Genomic DNA, 17324 nt, shown 5'->3' with positions numbered 1-17324 from the left:
GGGCTGTCCAGGATTCTTCCAGTAAGCCCCCGACCCAGTGAGAATCTGTGCAGACACTGGTCAGGAACGAAGAGGTCAAGTTTTGCTCTGAAAAGCTAAACCTCGGATCAAATATGACAACATCTTGTGTTTCTCAAGCAATCTCAGCTCCAAAAGTTTTCCACAGGATGCTCCTGCACACAAGCCTCACCCAGCTCACACAACTGAGCAGCTTATCCCAAGGTTGAGCAAAAACAGTGGTGCTTCTGAGGCCCCAACCCTTCCAGTTCAGTCCTCAAAGGTACACGATGTCAGTGCCTGGACAGAGGATCCTATAGCCCTGGCCCCGGAGACCCAGCAAGGAGTAGAGGAAATCACATTCCCACACACATTCACACCATGGTCATACCATACTCACACACACAGAGACACCCCGAAGCACCCAGTGAGCCCCTCAAGGATTCACATGATCCACATTACACCTGGCGACTCTGCCTCCAGCACACAAGGCTCTGACTACTCTCTCATTACTAAATACATGCACTAGACAAATCCATAGTGAATTCCTGTGAAAACAAGAGGCAGAAAACAGTATTAAGAAATGTGCTAGAAACAGCCTGTTTAGGTCGCCTTAGAGATTCTGTGCCCAGTACTCCAGCCTGACTTGGAACAATTCACTCTGTGGACAATGGTGGTGCATCTGGCCTCAGACTTGGACTGTTTCCACCCTGAGACCAAGAACCAGTCCTCAGAGAGGGCCTCTGGTCTGCCAGAAGCTTGAAAGGAGAAACTCACGTGTACAGGAAGAATATCCCCAAACACCTATGAAAGCGCCGTGACCATGTTAGCAGGTTTACTACTCTGACCCTGTCCACACTTTTCTTGTTCCCCTTTAAAGCCTCAGATTCTCAACAATAAATTATGACTGCTTTGCATTTTATATCAAAGGCTCAGCCCCCAAGAAGAATATTATGCTGCCTACTTCTGGTTCACTGAAATTAACTATCACTCATTACAGTAGAAATAAACCTGTCTCTCCATTGCGCTGGTTATTCTGCTCTGTGCACATGACTCCAGGCTGGTCTTAACAAGTTACCAAGGGGCTGAAGGTGAGGAATAAGGAGTCTGGAGCCAAATTTCTTCATTCCAAACCACGACTCTCCCATGTATACCCTGGAATGTGGGATGAGGTTCCTGAACCTCACAGTGCTTCAGCTTCCTCATCTATAAAATGGATCTGGTAAAAGCTCAGAGGTCAAGAGTAGATTAAATGAGACAATACACATATACCCATAGAGGAGAATCAGGCTGTAGTAAAATAAATGTTACCTAACATAACTGAATTTTATGCCTTTTCTATTATGAGTTCAGAAGGGCAAAATGACTCGCAATCGCCAAGGGGTAAGTAAAAAGATGCAGCTTTCTGGGCATCACAAAATCAGACCACAGGTATTGCCAGGCTGTGGTCAGTACATTTCCCCCCACATTTCACAGGGAGTTTTTACGAGGTACCAGTAAGTCATTACATGAGACCCTAGCTTTCATTCTCTGATACATTCTGCCATTCTTTGAGGGAAAAGGGGAAACAGTGCTTGCTCCGTAACTGATACCATTTCAAGACCAGTCAAAGTAAGATCTTTCCATTTTCCTGGATTCAGTCACTTAGCAGCTCTGCATTCCCAACAGCCTAGGGCACCATATATGCTCTTACTCGTCCTCAGCATGCTCTCTCTCTCCCCAACCCCCAGCCTCCACTGAATGCTTCTCTCTCACAGGTCTCTCCCCTTGCCTGGCTCAGAATTTCAGAGAGAAGCAGAACAGGAGCCATCAGAGAATCTAGGTCAGGGGAACATGGACCATAGGACCATATGCCCAGCCTTAGTCACTTCCTCAGTCTCTACACTCAGGAAATCACCCCGAGCCAGCAGCCCCATGTACCTGGGAGAACCAAACAGATTATGCCCCAGTCTCCGGAAGAAGCCAGTGTTGGTGTGGTACCTTAGCAGGGAGCTGTTCCTCCAGTGCTGCAGGGGGGATTTGTTGGGCACGTGCCAGATGCCCAGGTCCTGGGCCTGGATGTCATAGTAGCCAGGGTTCTGCAGAGGGACACACACTCAGCCTTACTGACCTGGGAGGTGCCACCAGCCAAAGACCCACACACACAGCCCTCACTTGAGCTGAGAGCTCAGGGCTCCAGGGGAGCAGGTGGCAGCAGTGACGGATACCCACCCTCCTCTAGCAGATGAGGAGACTGCACCACCCAAACAGCCTTGGTGGGAGGAAGCTGTGATTCAAGACATGGACTTCTGTCTTTCTTCTTCTCCAGCCCCACCTCCACATCCCCATCTCCCACCCTCCCTTCCACACGCTCTGTTCCAGCCGCACCCTGCTCCCCATCTTCTCTACCTGGAAACTCAGTCCACCCACCTTGTAGTCATCGCTGGTGGCTGCCTCTGCAGACCCAGACGTGTTGTAGTTGGCCTAGTTTCTGTCACCCTCTGTGTAGCCAACCGTGTTGCCCCACTGACTGGACCAGCAATCGTCCAATGTGCATTTCCCACGCATGTTGTTCTCATAGACGCTGGCCGCCAGGGTCCAGCTGCCACCCCCAGAGGTCATATCACAGAAGGTCTGGTAGATAACACCATTCTCAGTGTGGAGGTGATACAGGCCATCTGCAGAGGGAACGAGCCCAGAGACCCCCCTGTCTGAGAGCACAGGGTCCATCTCAGGCCCCCAACCAAATGATCCAGCAAACCAGAAACATGGCCAAAGGGTTCCTCTACTGAGTCTTATCACTGAGTGTCCCTACTGGCGCAAGAGTTTCCCTGAGTTCAGAAGACCATGCCCCATGACTGAGGCAGAGCATAGAGCTATCAAAACTTCCAGTGATATTCCTCAACAACTTAAACATGGAAACCCAGCAATTCCACTCCTAGATATAGACCCAAGGCAATTGGAAACAGCAACTGACATGCTTGTACACCAGTGTTCACTGCAGCATTATTCACAAGAACCCACCAACAGATGAGTGGATAAACAAGCTGTGGTGTATACATACAATGCATAGGAAGGAGGACTTCCCTGGTCATACAGTGGATAAGAATCCCCCTGCCAATATAGGGGACACAGGTTCAATCCCTGGTCTGGGAAGATTCCATATGTTGTTGTTGTTCAGTCACTAAGTTCTGTCCGATTCTTTGTGACCCCATGGACTGCAGCACACCAGGCTTTCCTGTCCTTCACTGTCTCCCGGAGTTTGCTCAGACTCAGGTCCATTGAGCTGATGATGCCATCCAACCATGTCATCCTCTGTTGCCCCCCTTCTCCTCCTGCCTTCAATCTTTCCCAGCATCAGGGTCTTTTCCAGTGAGTCAGCTCTTTGCATCAGGTGGCCAAAGTATTGGAGCTTCAGCTTCAGTATCAATCTTTCCAATGCTTTTCTTTGGGATTGACTGGTTTGATCTCCTTGCTGTTCAAGGGACCCTCAAGAGTCTTCTCCAACATCACAGTTCAAAAGCATCAAGATTCCACATAGCACAGAGGAACTAGGCCCATGTACCACAACTACTGAAGCCCAGACACCCAGAGCGTGTGCTCCACAATGAAAGAAGCCACCGCAGTGAAGAGCAGGCCCAGTTGCCACAGCTAGATAAAATCTGCTCAACAACAGAGACCCAGCATAATCAAAAGCAAGTAAATAAATTATTTTTAAAAAGGAATGAGGTTCTGACACTGCTACATGGGTAAGCCTTGAAAACATGAAGTAAAATGAGACATTAAAAGCAAGTGTTAGTCACTCAGTCGTGTCCAATTCTTTGTGACCCCATGAACTCTATAGCCTGCCAGACTCTTCTGTCCATGGAATTCCCCAGGCAAGAATACTGGCATGGGTTGCCATTTCCTTCTCCAAATACTCCATTATTCCATATATATGAGGTACTTAGAAAAGTCATCAAGAAATAAAGTAGAACAGAATTTACCAGGGACTGGGGTAGGAGAGGAATATGAAGTTATTGTGGATGAGTACAGAGTTTCTGTCTGAGGTGATGAAAAAGCATGGGAAATCGTGATGATAGCTGCACAACACTGTGTAGACAATGCTACTTAAAGTGATAAAATAGCGATTTTTAAGCTATCTAAACTTTATCACGATTTTAAAAAATCTCCTAGTGGGACTTCCCTGGTGGTCCAGTGGTTAAGAATCTGCCTACCAATGCAGGGGACACCAGTTCAGTCCCTGGTTCAGGAAGATTTTACATGCCGCGGAGCACTAAGACCATGTGCCACAACTGCTGAAGCCCCCATGCCCTAGAGCTCACGCTTCACAACAGGAGGAGCCACTGCGATGGGAAACTGGTGCTCCACAACTAGAGAGTAGCTCCCACTCACTGCAACTAGAGAAAGCCCTCACTCAGCAACAAAGATCAAAAATAAATAAATAGGCAAAATTAAAAAAAAACTCTCAGTGGACATAGACCTTACTGTCCTTCTGGGCTCAGTGTCAACACTCCATCACCTACCACACGCACTGCAGCACCTCACTCTGATTTTCTTGTAGCTTCTAGGTAGAGATGGAGAGAAAAATGACAGGTCTATTACTCTTCCCATGTCATAACCAAAGGGTTGACCACAACTAGATAATACACAGAGTTTTATTCCTACTACTGGTTTGACACATAGGCCTGGGCTCTCCTTGCTCCCACCCCGAACCCATTCCTCCACTGGAGCAAAGCCTCACTGCCTGGGATGTAAGGCCCTGCGGTGTCCAGCATCCCACTGGCCCAGCGTCCACCACAGGCTTATTGCATCCCTCCCTCCACATGACATCATGCTTCTTCTGGGCACTGCCCTGGGCACTGGGCTCTCAAAGAAATCATACATTCCCCCAAGAGTTTACGTCCACAGAAATATATGTTGAGAAGAATAAATTTAAAAAGAGAGACAAGCTGAGGAGAAAAAATGAGAGAATCTGAGATGAGACTGGACTGGCAGCCTGGGGACAGGGGATTGTCTGGGGAAAGGATGTCAGTGGTCATTAAGAGAAGGCCTCCTGGTCCTAGTAACACCTTAGCTAATTGTGAGAGAATGGGCATGACTTTACAGCAGAAAGAAAAGAGAATGCAAAGCAAGAAGTGTAGCATGCCCTCAGGCATGGAAAGAAATGATACAGCATAGTCCACCTGTCAGGAAGTATCAGTAGTTTGATGCAGCTGAAACAGGAGGTATAAGGTAGGAAGTGGTGAGAGCAGGCCAACAGGCTAATAGAGGTATTGGATGAAGAACTTTCCATGCTAGCCTAAATTCTAAAGAAACTGCAGACAATTCTGAAAGAATGGGAGGACAAAACATTCGGAGTTTTTTTGTTTCTGTTCTTTTCTCTGACGAAAAGAGGGTTGTGCTGGTCTTCACCGCTGCTTGGGCGTTTCTCTAGTAGCTGCGAGCGGGGGCTACTCTCTAGTCGCAGCGCTCGGGCTTCTCACTGTGGGGGCCTCTCTTGTTGTGGAGCACGGGCTCTAGGGCACACGGGCTTCAGTAATTGCAGCACATGGACTCAGCACTTGCAGCTCCTGGGCTCCATAGCACAGGCTCAGTAGTTGTGGCACACGGGCTTAGTTGCTCCGAGGCATGTAGGATCTTCCTGGATCAGGGATCGAACCCATGTCTCCTGCATTGACAGGCAGTTCTTTACCACTGAGTCACTTGAGAAGATCATTCCAAGCTTTTGAGGTCAGACGTATTCAATTATAAGTAGCTCAACACTTAGAGTTGAGAGTCCTCGTGATTATACCTAATATATCTGAGCCTGTTTGCTCATAACTAAAATGAAGCTAGTAAAGAGTGATTTCGTGAATATCAAATGAGATGATATTTAGGAACATGTTTTGCTTCTTTCTAAAGATGCATAAATGACAATGAAGAGGAAGACAAATTTCTTAATGCCATTATTATGCTTGTTGTGGGGAGGAAGACTGGGAAGACCGGAGTCCTGGGCACAAAAACAGACATTCAACTTCCTCTGAAAATTGCAAGACCAAGCCCACTGAAGTGGGGAGAGATTGGGAGGGGACACGATTCTTAACACAGGCCTCTGAAGGCCACTCTGAGGGTCACACAGAGGCACACAGCTGGGACCCAGGACATGCCTCAACCAACACCCAGATTAGATCCCACCCGACACAAGAAATCAGACCTCAGCCTACAGACATCTCAAGTCTGCAGCATGAAGTGGCCTCTCTGCAGCTCAAAGACATCCCCTCTGCCTCAGAGACACCAGGACCCTGGGGCCGCCCAGCCCAGTTCTGTTACTGACACTTAGAAGAGAGGGGAGGAAATGTTGCTCCAGGAGACAATGTCCTGCACCGCACCCTCTAGTGGCCAATATGAGAAATAGCAGGAACCTGGGCTGGATCTCTTGTGATCTAAGGAAGTGGAGAAGTGAATGGCAATCCACTCCAGTATTCTTGCCTGGAGAATCCCATGGACAGAGGAGCATGGGCAGGCTACAGTTCATAGGGTGGCAAAGAGTCAGACACGATTAAATGACTAACACACACACACACACACACACACACACACACACACACACACACACACACACTCTAAGGAAGACAAGATGCAAGTTACCTTCCTGATCATCATTTTTCTCTCAGTCTATGCCCTATTCCTATCATCCTATAAAGACTCAGAGACTAAGGACCCCTTGTTCTCCACTTGTCTCTGAGCTGGAATCCAGACTCCCGCAGTCACAGACCTTGTCTGAGTCTCAGCAGCACTCGCTTCTAGCACAGAGACCCCCTCTTTCTCTCCACACTGGGGCCAGGAGCTGAGCACTGTACCTCCAGGTGGACACTGGGAGCTTTCTCTGTAGAAGCTCCACAGGCTCTCAAAGACACATGTTAAAGGTCACTTCTTAGCACAGTGTTCAGATCTGGGGATTTCATGGACCTGGGTATCTTCCAAATGAAAATACATGAGGACAAGACTAATAAGAGTGGTGACGATTTGATTTTTTGCTTATGTCTCTCTTTCTGGCAAAATACAAACATAAAAAAATTATTTAAAATTAAACATTGTGGGGCGGTCCTAAGATGGCAGAAAATAGGACAGGGAGACCACTTTCTCTGCCACAAATTCATCAAAAGAACATTTGAACGCTGAGTAAATTCCACAAAACAACTTCTGAATGCCGGCAGAAAACATCAGGTACCCAGAAAAGCAGCCCATTGTCTTCGAAAGGAGGTAGGAAGAAATATAAAAGATAAAAAGAGAGACAAAAGAGGTAGGGATGGAGCTCTGTCCCGAGAAGGGAGTCTTAAAAAAGAGAGAAGTTTCCAAACACCAGGAAACACTCCCACTGCCGAATCTGTGGTGAGCCTTGGAACCACAGAGGGCAACATACCGGGAGGAAAATAAATAAATAATTAAAACCCACAGATTATGTGCCCAACGGTAACTCCCCCAGCAGAGAAGCAACGCAGATGCCTGCACCTGCCACTAGCAAGTGGGGGCTGGGCAGGGAGGCACAGGCTGCATCGCTTAGAGTAAGGACCGAGCCTGAATGCCCCAAGGGCAACCTGAGGGAACTAACTTGGGCTAGCACACCAGACTGTGGGATAGCTACCACGCGAAAACCCCTAAATTAAGACACCATCAGGCCCACTCACAGAACAAAGGACTGAGCAGACCTAGCTGACTGCAGGCCAGCCCATCCCCTTCCAGTGACAGGCAGGTGAGGGCAGCCAGAGCTGGAAGGGGGCAAGCGCGGCCCCAGAGAGGCATTATCTACCAAACTGCAAGCAGGCTTCGTTGCTCACCAAGACTTCTTGGGATTCTAGGCGGTCAACATCCTCCTGAGAAGGTGCGCCGGTTGTACACCCAGAAAACCGAGCAGCACGGAATGGGGGGTGGGGTGGGGGGGAGGGATGATAAGTGGCAGCAACCACACTCGCCAAACACCTGATCAGCTGAACTGCTCGGATCTGGGAAGGGCACACACACAGGCCCAACCGAGTCTGCGCCTCTGAGGAGTACCCCAGTACTTGAACCTGAGTGGCTTAGACCTGGGAGGTGCACGCAGCCCAGGGCCAGCCTCAGACAGTTCCTGGCAGAGCAACCTAGAGCCTAAGCAGTGTAGACAGGGAAAGCACACACTCCGTGAGTGGGGGCAAACCCAGTGTGGCCGAGACACTGCGAACACATGCCAGTGATATTTGTTTGCAGCATCCCAAGCATGACTGAACAAGGGAGCCTAAAAAAGTGTCCACCACCACCCCCTTGTATCAGGGTGGAAATCAGACACTGAAGAGACCAGCAAATAGAAGAAGCTAAACCAGAGGGAACCTCCTTGGAACTGACAGGGGCAATAGATTAAAACCCTGTCGTTAGTACTGACTACATAGGAAGGGGCCTATAGATCTTAAGAGATATAAGCCGGATCAAGGAACTATCTGAAAATGAACTGACCCCACACTGCCCACAACAACACCAGAGAAAGTCCTAGATATATTTTTACTATTTTTACTATCATTCTTTAAAGAACAATTTTTTTCTTTTAAGTCCACTATTACTCCTTTAATTTTCGTTTTTATAACCTACTATTACTTTGCAAAAAAAAAAAAAAAGGAGACCCTATTTTTTAAAAAAACTTCGTATATTGTTTTTTTTAATTTTTGTGACTTTGATTTTTTATCTTTAATATTGTATTTTTGAAAATCCAACCTCTACTCTAGATTTTTATTCTTTGCTCCTTGGTATTTGTTACCAATTTTGTACCTTTAAGAACCCAATCTTCAGTACCCATTTTTACTTGGGAGTGAGATTACTGGCTTGACTGCTCTCTCCCTCTTTGGACTCTCCTTTTTCTCCACCAGGTCGCCTCTGTCTCCTCCCAAGCCTTCTCTTCTCTAACCAACTCTGTGAATCTCTTTGTGTGTTCCGGACAGTGGAGACCGCTTCAGTTCAGTTCAGTCCAGTCGCTCAGTCGTGTCCAACTCTTTGCAACCCCATGAATCACAGCACACCAGGCCTCCCTCTTCATCACCAACTCCCGGAATTCACTCAGACTCACGTCCATCAAGTCAGTGATGCCATCTAGCGATCTCATCCTCTGTCATCCCCTTCTTGTGCCCTCAATGCCTCCCAGCATCAGAGTCTTTTCCAATGAGTCAACTCCTTGATGAGGTAGCCAAAATATTGGAGTTTCAGCTTTAGCATCATTCCCTCCAAAGAAATCCCAGGGTTGATCTCCTTTAGAATGGACTGGTTGGATCTCCTTGCAGTCCAAGGGACTCTCAAGAGTCTTCTCCAACACCACAGTTCAAAAGCATCAATTCTTTGACATTCAGCTTTCTTCACAGTTCAACTCACATCCATACATGACCACAGGCAAAACCATAGCCTTGATTAGATGGACATTTGTTGGCAAAGCAATGTCTCTGCTTTTGAATAGACTATCTAGGTTGGTCATAAATTTTCTTCCAAGGAGTAAGCGTCTTTTAATTTCATGGCTGCAGTCACCATTTGCAGTGATTTTGGAGCCCCAAAAAGTAGTCTGACAGTGTTTCCACTGTTTCCCCATCTATTGCCCATGAAGTGATGGGACCAAATGCCATGATCTTCATTTTCTGAATGTTGAGCTTTAAGCCAACTTTTTCCTCTCCACTTTCACTTTCATCAAGAGGCTTTTAAGTTCTTCTTCATTTTCTGCCACAAGGCTGGTGTCATCTGCATATCTGAGGTTATTGATATTTCTCCCGGCAATCTTGATTCCAGCTTGTGATTCTCCTAGCCCAGTGTTTCTCATGATGTACTCTGCATATAAGTTAAATAATCAGGGTGACAATATACAGCCTTGACGTATTCATTTTCCTATTTGTAACCAGTCTGTTGTTCCATGTCCAGTGCTAACTGTTGCTTCCTGACCTGCATATAGGTTTCTCAAATGGCAGGTTAGGTAGTCTGGTATTCCCATCTCTTTCAGAATTTTCCACAGTTTATTGTGATCCACATTTAGGGAACCAATTACTGGCTGGATCTATCTCTCTCCTTTTGATTACTCCCGTTATCCTCCTGGCCACCTCTGTCTCCTTCCTCCCACTTCTCTTCTCTGTGTAACTTCATGAACATCTCTGAGCAGTCCAGACTGTAGAGTGCACATTAGGAAGTGATTACTGGCTAGCTTGCTCTCTCCTCTTTTGATTGCACCTCATCTCATCCTGGTCACCTCTATCTCACTCCTCCCTCTTCTCTTCTCCATGTAATTCTGTGAAGCTCTCTGGGTGTGCCTCACTGTGGAGAAACTTTTCATCTTTAACCTAGATATTTTATCAATGGTGCTGTATAGATGGAGAAGTCTTGAGGCTACTGTAAAAATGAGACTGAAAACCAGAAGCAGGAGGCTTAAGTCCAAATCCTGAGAACACCAGAGAACTCCTGACTCCAGGGAACACTAATCAACAGGAGCTCATCAAACACCTCCATACCTACACTGAAACCAAGCACCACCCAAGGGCCAACAAGTTCCAGAGCAAGACATACCACGCAAATTCTCCAGCAACTCAGGAACATAGACCTGAGCTTCAATATAAATGTGGCCCAAAGTCACTCCAAACCCACTGACATCTCATAACTCATTACTGGACACTTCATTGCACTCCAGAGAGAAGAAATCCAGCTCCACCCACCAGAACACCAAAACAAGCTTCCCTAACCAGGAAACCTTCACAAGCCACCTGTACAACCTCTCTCACAGTGAGGAAACTCCACAATAAAGAGAACTCGACAAACTGCCAGAATACAGAAAGGACACCCCAAACACAGCAATATAAACAAGATGAAGATACAGAGGAATACCCAGCAGGTAAAGGAACAGGAGAAATGCCCACCAAACCAAACAAAAGAGGAAGAGATAGGGAATCTAAATGATAAAGAATTCCAAATATTGATAGTGAAAATGATCCAAAATCTTGAACACAAAATGGAATCACAGATAAATAGCCTGGAGACAAGGATTGAGAAGATGCAAGAAAGGTTTAACAAGGACCTAGAAGAAATAAAAAAGAGTCAATATATAATGAATAATGCAATAAATGAGATCAGAAACACTCTAAGGCAACAAATAGTAGAATAACGGAGGCAGAAGATAGGATTAGTGAGGTAGAAGATAGAATGGTAGAAATAAATGAAGCAGACAGGAAAAAAGAAAAACGAATTAAAAGAAATAAGGACAACCTCAGAGACCTCTAGGACAATGTTAAATGCCGCAACATTCGAATCATAGGAGTCCCAGAAGAAGAAGACGAAAGGGAAGACCATGAGAAAATACTTGAGGAGTTAATAGTTGAAAACTTCCCTAAAATGGGGAAAGAAATAATTACCCAAGTCCAAGAAACCCAGAGAGTCCCAAACAGGATAAACCTGAGGCGAAACACCCCAAGACACATATTAATCAAATTAACAAAGATCAAACACAAAGAACAAATATTAAAAGCAGCAAGGGAAAAACAACAAATAACACACAAGGCGATTCCCATAAGGATAACAGCTGATCTTTCAATAGAAACTCTTCAGGCCAGGAGGGAATGGCAAGACATACTTAAAGTGATGAAAGAAAATAACGTACAGCCCAGATTACTGTACCCAGCAAGGATCTCATTCAAATATGGAGGAGAAATTGAAAACTTTACAGACAAGCAAAAGCTGAGAGAATTCAACACCACCAAACCAGCTCTCCAGCAAATGCTAAAGGATCTTCTCTAGACAGGAAATACAAAATGCGTGTATAAACTCAAACTCAAAGCAATAAAGTAAATGGCAATGGGATCATACTTATCAATAATTACCTTAAACGTAAATGGGTTGAATGCCCCAACCACAAGACAAAGACTGGCTGAATGGATACAAAAACAAGACCCCTACAAATGTTGTCTACAAAAGACCCACCTTGAAACAAGGGACACATACAGACTGAAAGTGAAGGGCTGGAAAAAGATATTCCACGCAAATAGAGACCAAAAGAAAGTAGGAGTAGCAATATTCATATCAGATAAAATAGACTTTAAAACAAAGGTTGTGAAGAGACAAGGAAGGACACTACATAATGATCAAAGGATCAATCCAAGAAGATATGACAATTATAAATATATATGCACCCAACATAGGAGCACCGCGATATGTAAGACAAATGCTAACAAGTATGAAAGGGGAAATCAACAATAACACAATAATAGTGGGAGACTTTAATACCCCACTCACACCTATGAATAGATCAACTAAACAGAAAATTAACAAGGAAACACAAACTTTAAATGATACAATACCAGTTAGACCTAATTAACATCTATAGGACATTTCACCCCAAAACAATGAAGTTCACCTTTTTCTCAAGTGCACACTAAACCTTCTCCAGGATAGATCATATCCTGGGCCATAAATCGAGCCTTGGTAAATTCAAAAAAATTGGAATCATTCCAAGCATCTTTTCTGACCACAATGCAAAAGATTAGATCTCAATAACAGGAGAAAAACTATTAAAAATTCCAACATATGGAGGCTGAACAACACGCTGCTGAATAACCAACAAATCACAGAAGAAATCAAAAAAGAAATCAAAATATGCACAGAAACTAATGAAAATGAAAACACAACAACCCAAAACCTGTGGGACACTATAAAAGCAGTGCTAAGAGGAAGGTTCATAGCAATACAGGCATACTTCAAGAAACAAGAAAAAAGTCAAATAAATAACCTAACTCTACACCTAAAGCAACTAGAAAAGGAAGAAATGGAGAACCCCAGGGTTAGTAGAAGGAAAGAAATCTTAAAAATTAGGGCAGAAATAAATGCAAAAGAAACAAAAAAGACCATAGCAAAAATCAACAAAGCCAAAAGCTGGTTCTTTGAAAGGATAAACAAAATTGACAAACCATTAGACAGACTCGTCAAGAAACAAAGAGAGAAAAATCAAATCAATAAAATTAGAAATGAAAATGGAGAGATCACAACAGACAACACTGAAATACAAAGGATCATAAGAGACTACTATCAGCAATTATATGCCAATAAAATGGACAACGTGGAAGAAATGGACAAATTCTTAGAAAAGTACAACTTTCCAAAACTGAACCAGGAAGAAATAAAAAATCTTAACAGACCCATCACAAGCACAGAAATTGAAAATGTAATCAGAAATCTTCCAGCAAACAAAAGCCCAGGTCCAGACAGCTTCACAGATGAATTCTACCAAAATTTAGAGAAGAGCTAAATTTCCTACTCAAACTCTTCCAGAAAATTGCAGAGGAAGGTCAACTTCCAAACTCATTCTATGAGGCCATCATCACCCTAATACCAAAACCTGACAAGGATGCCACAAAAAAAGAACACTACAGGCCAATATCACTGATGAACATAGATGCAAAAATCCTCAACAAAATTCTAGCAATCAGAATCCAACAGCATATTAAAAAGATCATGCATCATAATCAAGTGGGCTTTATCCCAGGGATGCAAGGATTCTTCAATATCCACAAATCAATGTAATACACCACATTAACAAATTGGAAAATAAAAGCCATATGATTATCTCAATAGATGCAGAGAAAACCTTTGACAAAATTCAACATCCATTTATGACAAAAACTCTCCAGAAAGCAGGAATAGAAGGAACATACCTCAACATAATAAAAGCTATATATGACAAACCCACAGCAAACATTATTCTCAATGGTGAAAAATTGAAAGCATTTCTCCTGAAGTCACAAGCAAGACAAGGGTGCCCACTCTCACCACTACTATTCAACATAGTTGGAAGTTCTGGCCAGAGTAATCAGAGCAGAAAAAGAAATAAAAGGATTTCAAATTGGAAAAGAAGAAGTAAAACTCTCACTGTTTGCAGATGACATGATCCTCTACATAGAAAACCCTAAAAACTCCACCAGAAAATTACTAGAGCTAATCAATGAATATAGTAAAGTTGCAGGATATAAAATCAACACACAGAAATCCCTTGCATTCCTATACACTAACAATGAGAAAATAGAAAGATAAATTAAGAAAACAATTCCATTCACCATTGCAACGAAAAAAATAAAATACTTAGGAATATATCTACCTAAAGAAACAAAAGATCTATATATCAGATTGGTTCAGTCCAGTTCAGTCGCTCAGTTCTGTCCGATTCTTTGTGACCCCATTAAGTGCAGCACGCCAGGCCTCCCTGTCCATCACCAACTCCTGGAGCTCACTCAAACTCACATCCATCGAGTCGGTAATGCCATCCAGCCATCTCATCCTCCTGTCCCTTTCTCCTCCTGTCCCCAATCCCTCCCAGCACCAGAGTCTTTTCCAATGAGTCAACTCTTCACATGAGGTGGCCAAAGTGCTGGAGTTTCAGCTTTAGCGTCATTCCTTCCAAAGAACACCCAGGACTGATCTCCGTTAGAATGGACTGGTTGGATCTCCTTGCAGTCCAAGGGACACTCAAGAGATTCTCCAACACCACAATTCAAAAGAACCAATTCTTCAGCGCTCAGTTTTCTTCACAGTCCAACTCTCACATCCATACATGACCACAGGAAAAACCATACTTTCCTTCCAAGGAGTAAGTGTCTTTTAATTTCATGGCTGCAATCACCATCTGCAGTGATTTTGGAGATCCAAAAAATAAAGTCTGACACTGTTTCCACTGTTTCCCCATCTATCTCCATGAAGTGATGGGACCAGATGCCATGATCTTTTTTTTCTGAATGTTGAGCTTTAAGCCAACTTTTTCACTCTCTTCTTTGACTTTCATCAAGAGGCTTTTTAGTTCCTCTTCACTTTCTGCCATAAGGCTGGTGTCATCTGCATATCTGAGGTTATTGATATTTTTCCCAGCAATCTTGATTCCAGCTTGTGCTTCTTCCAGCCCAGTGTTTCTCATGATGTACTCTGCATATAAGTTAAATAATCAGGATGACAATATACAGCCTTGACAAACAACTTTTCCTATTTGTAATCAGTCTGTTGTTCCATGTCCAGTTCTAACTAATGCTTCCTGACCTTCATATAGGTTTCTCAAGAGGCAGGTCAGGTGGTCTGGGATTCCCATCTCTTGAAGAATTTTCCACAGTTTATTGTGATCCACACAGTCAAAGGCTTTGGCATAGTAAATACAGCAGAAATAGATGCTTTTCTGGAACTCTCTTGCTTTTTCCATGATCCAGCGGATGTAGGCAATTTGATCTCTGGTTCCTCTGCCTTTTCTAAAGCCAGATTGAACATCTGGAAGTTCACGGTTCACGTATTGAAAGCCTGACTAAGAGAATTTTGAGTATGACTGTACTAGTGTGTGAGATGTGTACAACTGTGCGGTAGTTTGAGCATTCTTTGGCATTGCCTTTCTTTGGGATTGGAATGAAAACTGACCTTTTCCAGCCCTGTGGCCACTGCTGAGTTTTCCAAATTTGCTGGCATGTTGAGTGCAGCACTTTCACAGCATTATCTTTCAGGATTTCAAATAGCTCAACTGGAATTCCATCACCTCTACTAGCTTTGTTCATAGTGATGCTTTCTAAGGCCCACTTGTCTTCACATTCCAGGATGTCTGGCTCTAGGTGAGTGATCACACCATCATGATTATCTGGGTCGTGAAGATCTTTTTTGTACAGTTTTTCTGTGTATTCTTGCCACCTGTTCTTAATATCTTCTGCTTCTGTTAGGTCCATACCATTGCTGTCCTTTATCAAGCCCATCTTTGCATGAAATATTCCCTCGGTGTGTCTAATTTTCTTGAAGAGATCTCTAGTCTTTCCCATTCTGTTGTTTTCCTCTATTTCTTTGCATTGATTGCTGAAGAAGGCTTTCTTATCTCTTCTTGCTATTCTTTAGAACTCTGCATTCAGATTCTTATATCTTTCCTTTTCTCCCTTGCTTTTCACATCTCTTCTTTTCACAGCTATTTGTAAGGCCTCCCCAGACAGCCATTTTGCTTTTTTGCATTTCTTTTCCATGGGGATGGTGTTGATCCCTGTCTCCTGTACAATGTCACAAACCTCATTCCATAGTTCATCAGGCACTCTATCTATCAGATCTAGGCCCTTAAATCTATTTCTCACTTCCGCTGTATAATCATAAGGGATTTGATTTAGGTCATACCTGAATGGTCTAGCGATTTTGCCTACTCTCTTCAGTTTCAGTTTGAATTTGGCAATAAGGAGTTCATCATCTGAGCCACAGTCAGCTTCCAGTCTTGTTTTTGCTGACTGTATAGAGCTTCTCCATCTTTGGCTGCAAAGAATATAATCAATCTGATTTCGGTGTTGGCCATCTGGTGATGTCCATGTGTAGAGTCTTCTCTTGTGTTGTTGGAAGAGGGTGTTTGCTATGACCAGTGCATTTTCTTGACAAAACTCTATTAGCCTTTGCCCTGCTTCATTCCATCTTCCAAGGCAAAATTTGCCTGTTACTCCAGGTGTTTCTTGACTTCCTACTTTTGCACTCCAGTCCCCTATAATTAAAAGGACATCTTTTTGGGGTGTTAGTTCTAAAAGATCTTGTAGGTCTTCATAAAACCGTTCAACTTCAGCTTCTCCAGCATTACTGGTTGGGGCATAGACTTGGATAACTGTGATACTGAATGGTTTGCCTTGGAAACAAACAGAGATCATTCTGTCATTTTTGAGATTGCATCCAAGTACTGCATTTTGGACTCTTCTGTTGACCATGATGGCTACTCCATTTCTTCTAAGGGATTCCTGCCCACAGTAGTGGATATAATGGTCATCGAAGTTAAATTCAACCATTCCAGTCCATTTTAGTTCACTGATTCCTAGAATGTCGATGTTCACTCTTGCCATCTCCTGTTTGACCACTTCCAATTTGCCTTGATTCACGGTCCTAACATTCCTGACAGAATGTGGTCCACTGGAGAAGGGACTGGAAAACCACTTCAGTATTCTTGCCTTGAGAACCCCATGAAGAGTATGAAAAGGCAAAATGATAGGATACTGAAAGAGGAACTCCCCCAGGTCGGTAGGTGCTGGGGCCCAGCCCCAGTGGATACAGGGAATTCGAAGCGGGGATGACGTCGGCGGGGAGAACTTATTTATTTATTAATATAGAAATATAAGATTAGATTAGGAAGAAATAGTGTAGTAGGAAAATTAAGTGGAGAAAGAAGGCTGAATAACTTAGCTTACGGGGAAGGCCAATAAAGTTCCAGACAAGTAGCTTGCACCATCTACATTGGGCCACTGGCGCCCACTTGAATATCAGGGGGTGCCCCACCTTGGGCTCCCCCTCGCATGGATCTTAAAAGCCGGGACAAGTAAGTATACATGGTGAGCCGCCCCGCTCCAGATGGTAAT

General features: G+C 44.1%; 1 pseudogene; it reads right to left on the bottom strand.

Annotated features, from left to right (window-relative positions):
* Positions 1-1324: 1324 nt before the first annotated feature.
* On the bottom strand, positions 1325-4590 carry LOC138097580 (intelectin-1-like; annotated as a pseudogene).
* Between the last annotated feature and the right edge of the window lie 12734 nt (positions 4591-17324).

Source organism: Capricornis sumatraensis, chromosome 2 (assembly GCF_032405125.1).
Source record: "Capricornis sumatraensis isolate serow.1 chromosome 2, serow.2, whole genome shotgun sequence".
Taxonomy (NCBI): domain Eukaryota; kingdom Metazoa; phylum Chordata; class Mammalia; order Artiodactyla; family Bovidae; genus Capricornis; species Capricornis sumatraensis.
Note: the sequence above shows the minus strand (reverse complement) of the source record. Positions and strands in the feature narration are given on the sequence as shown.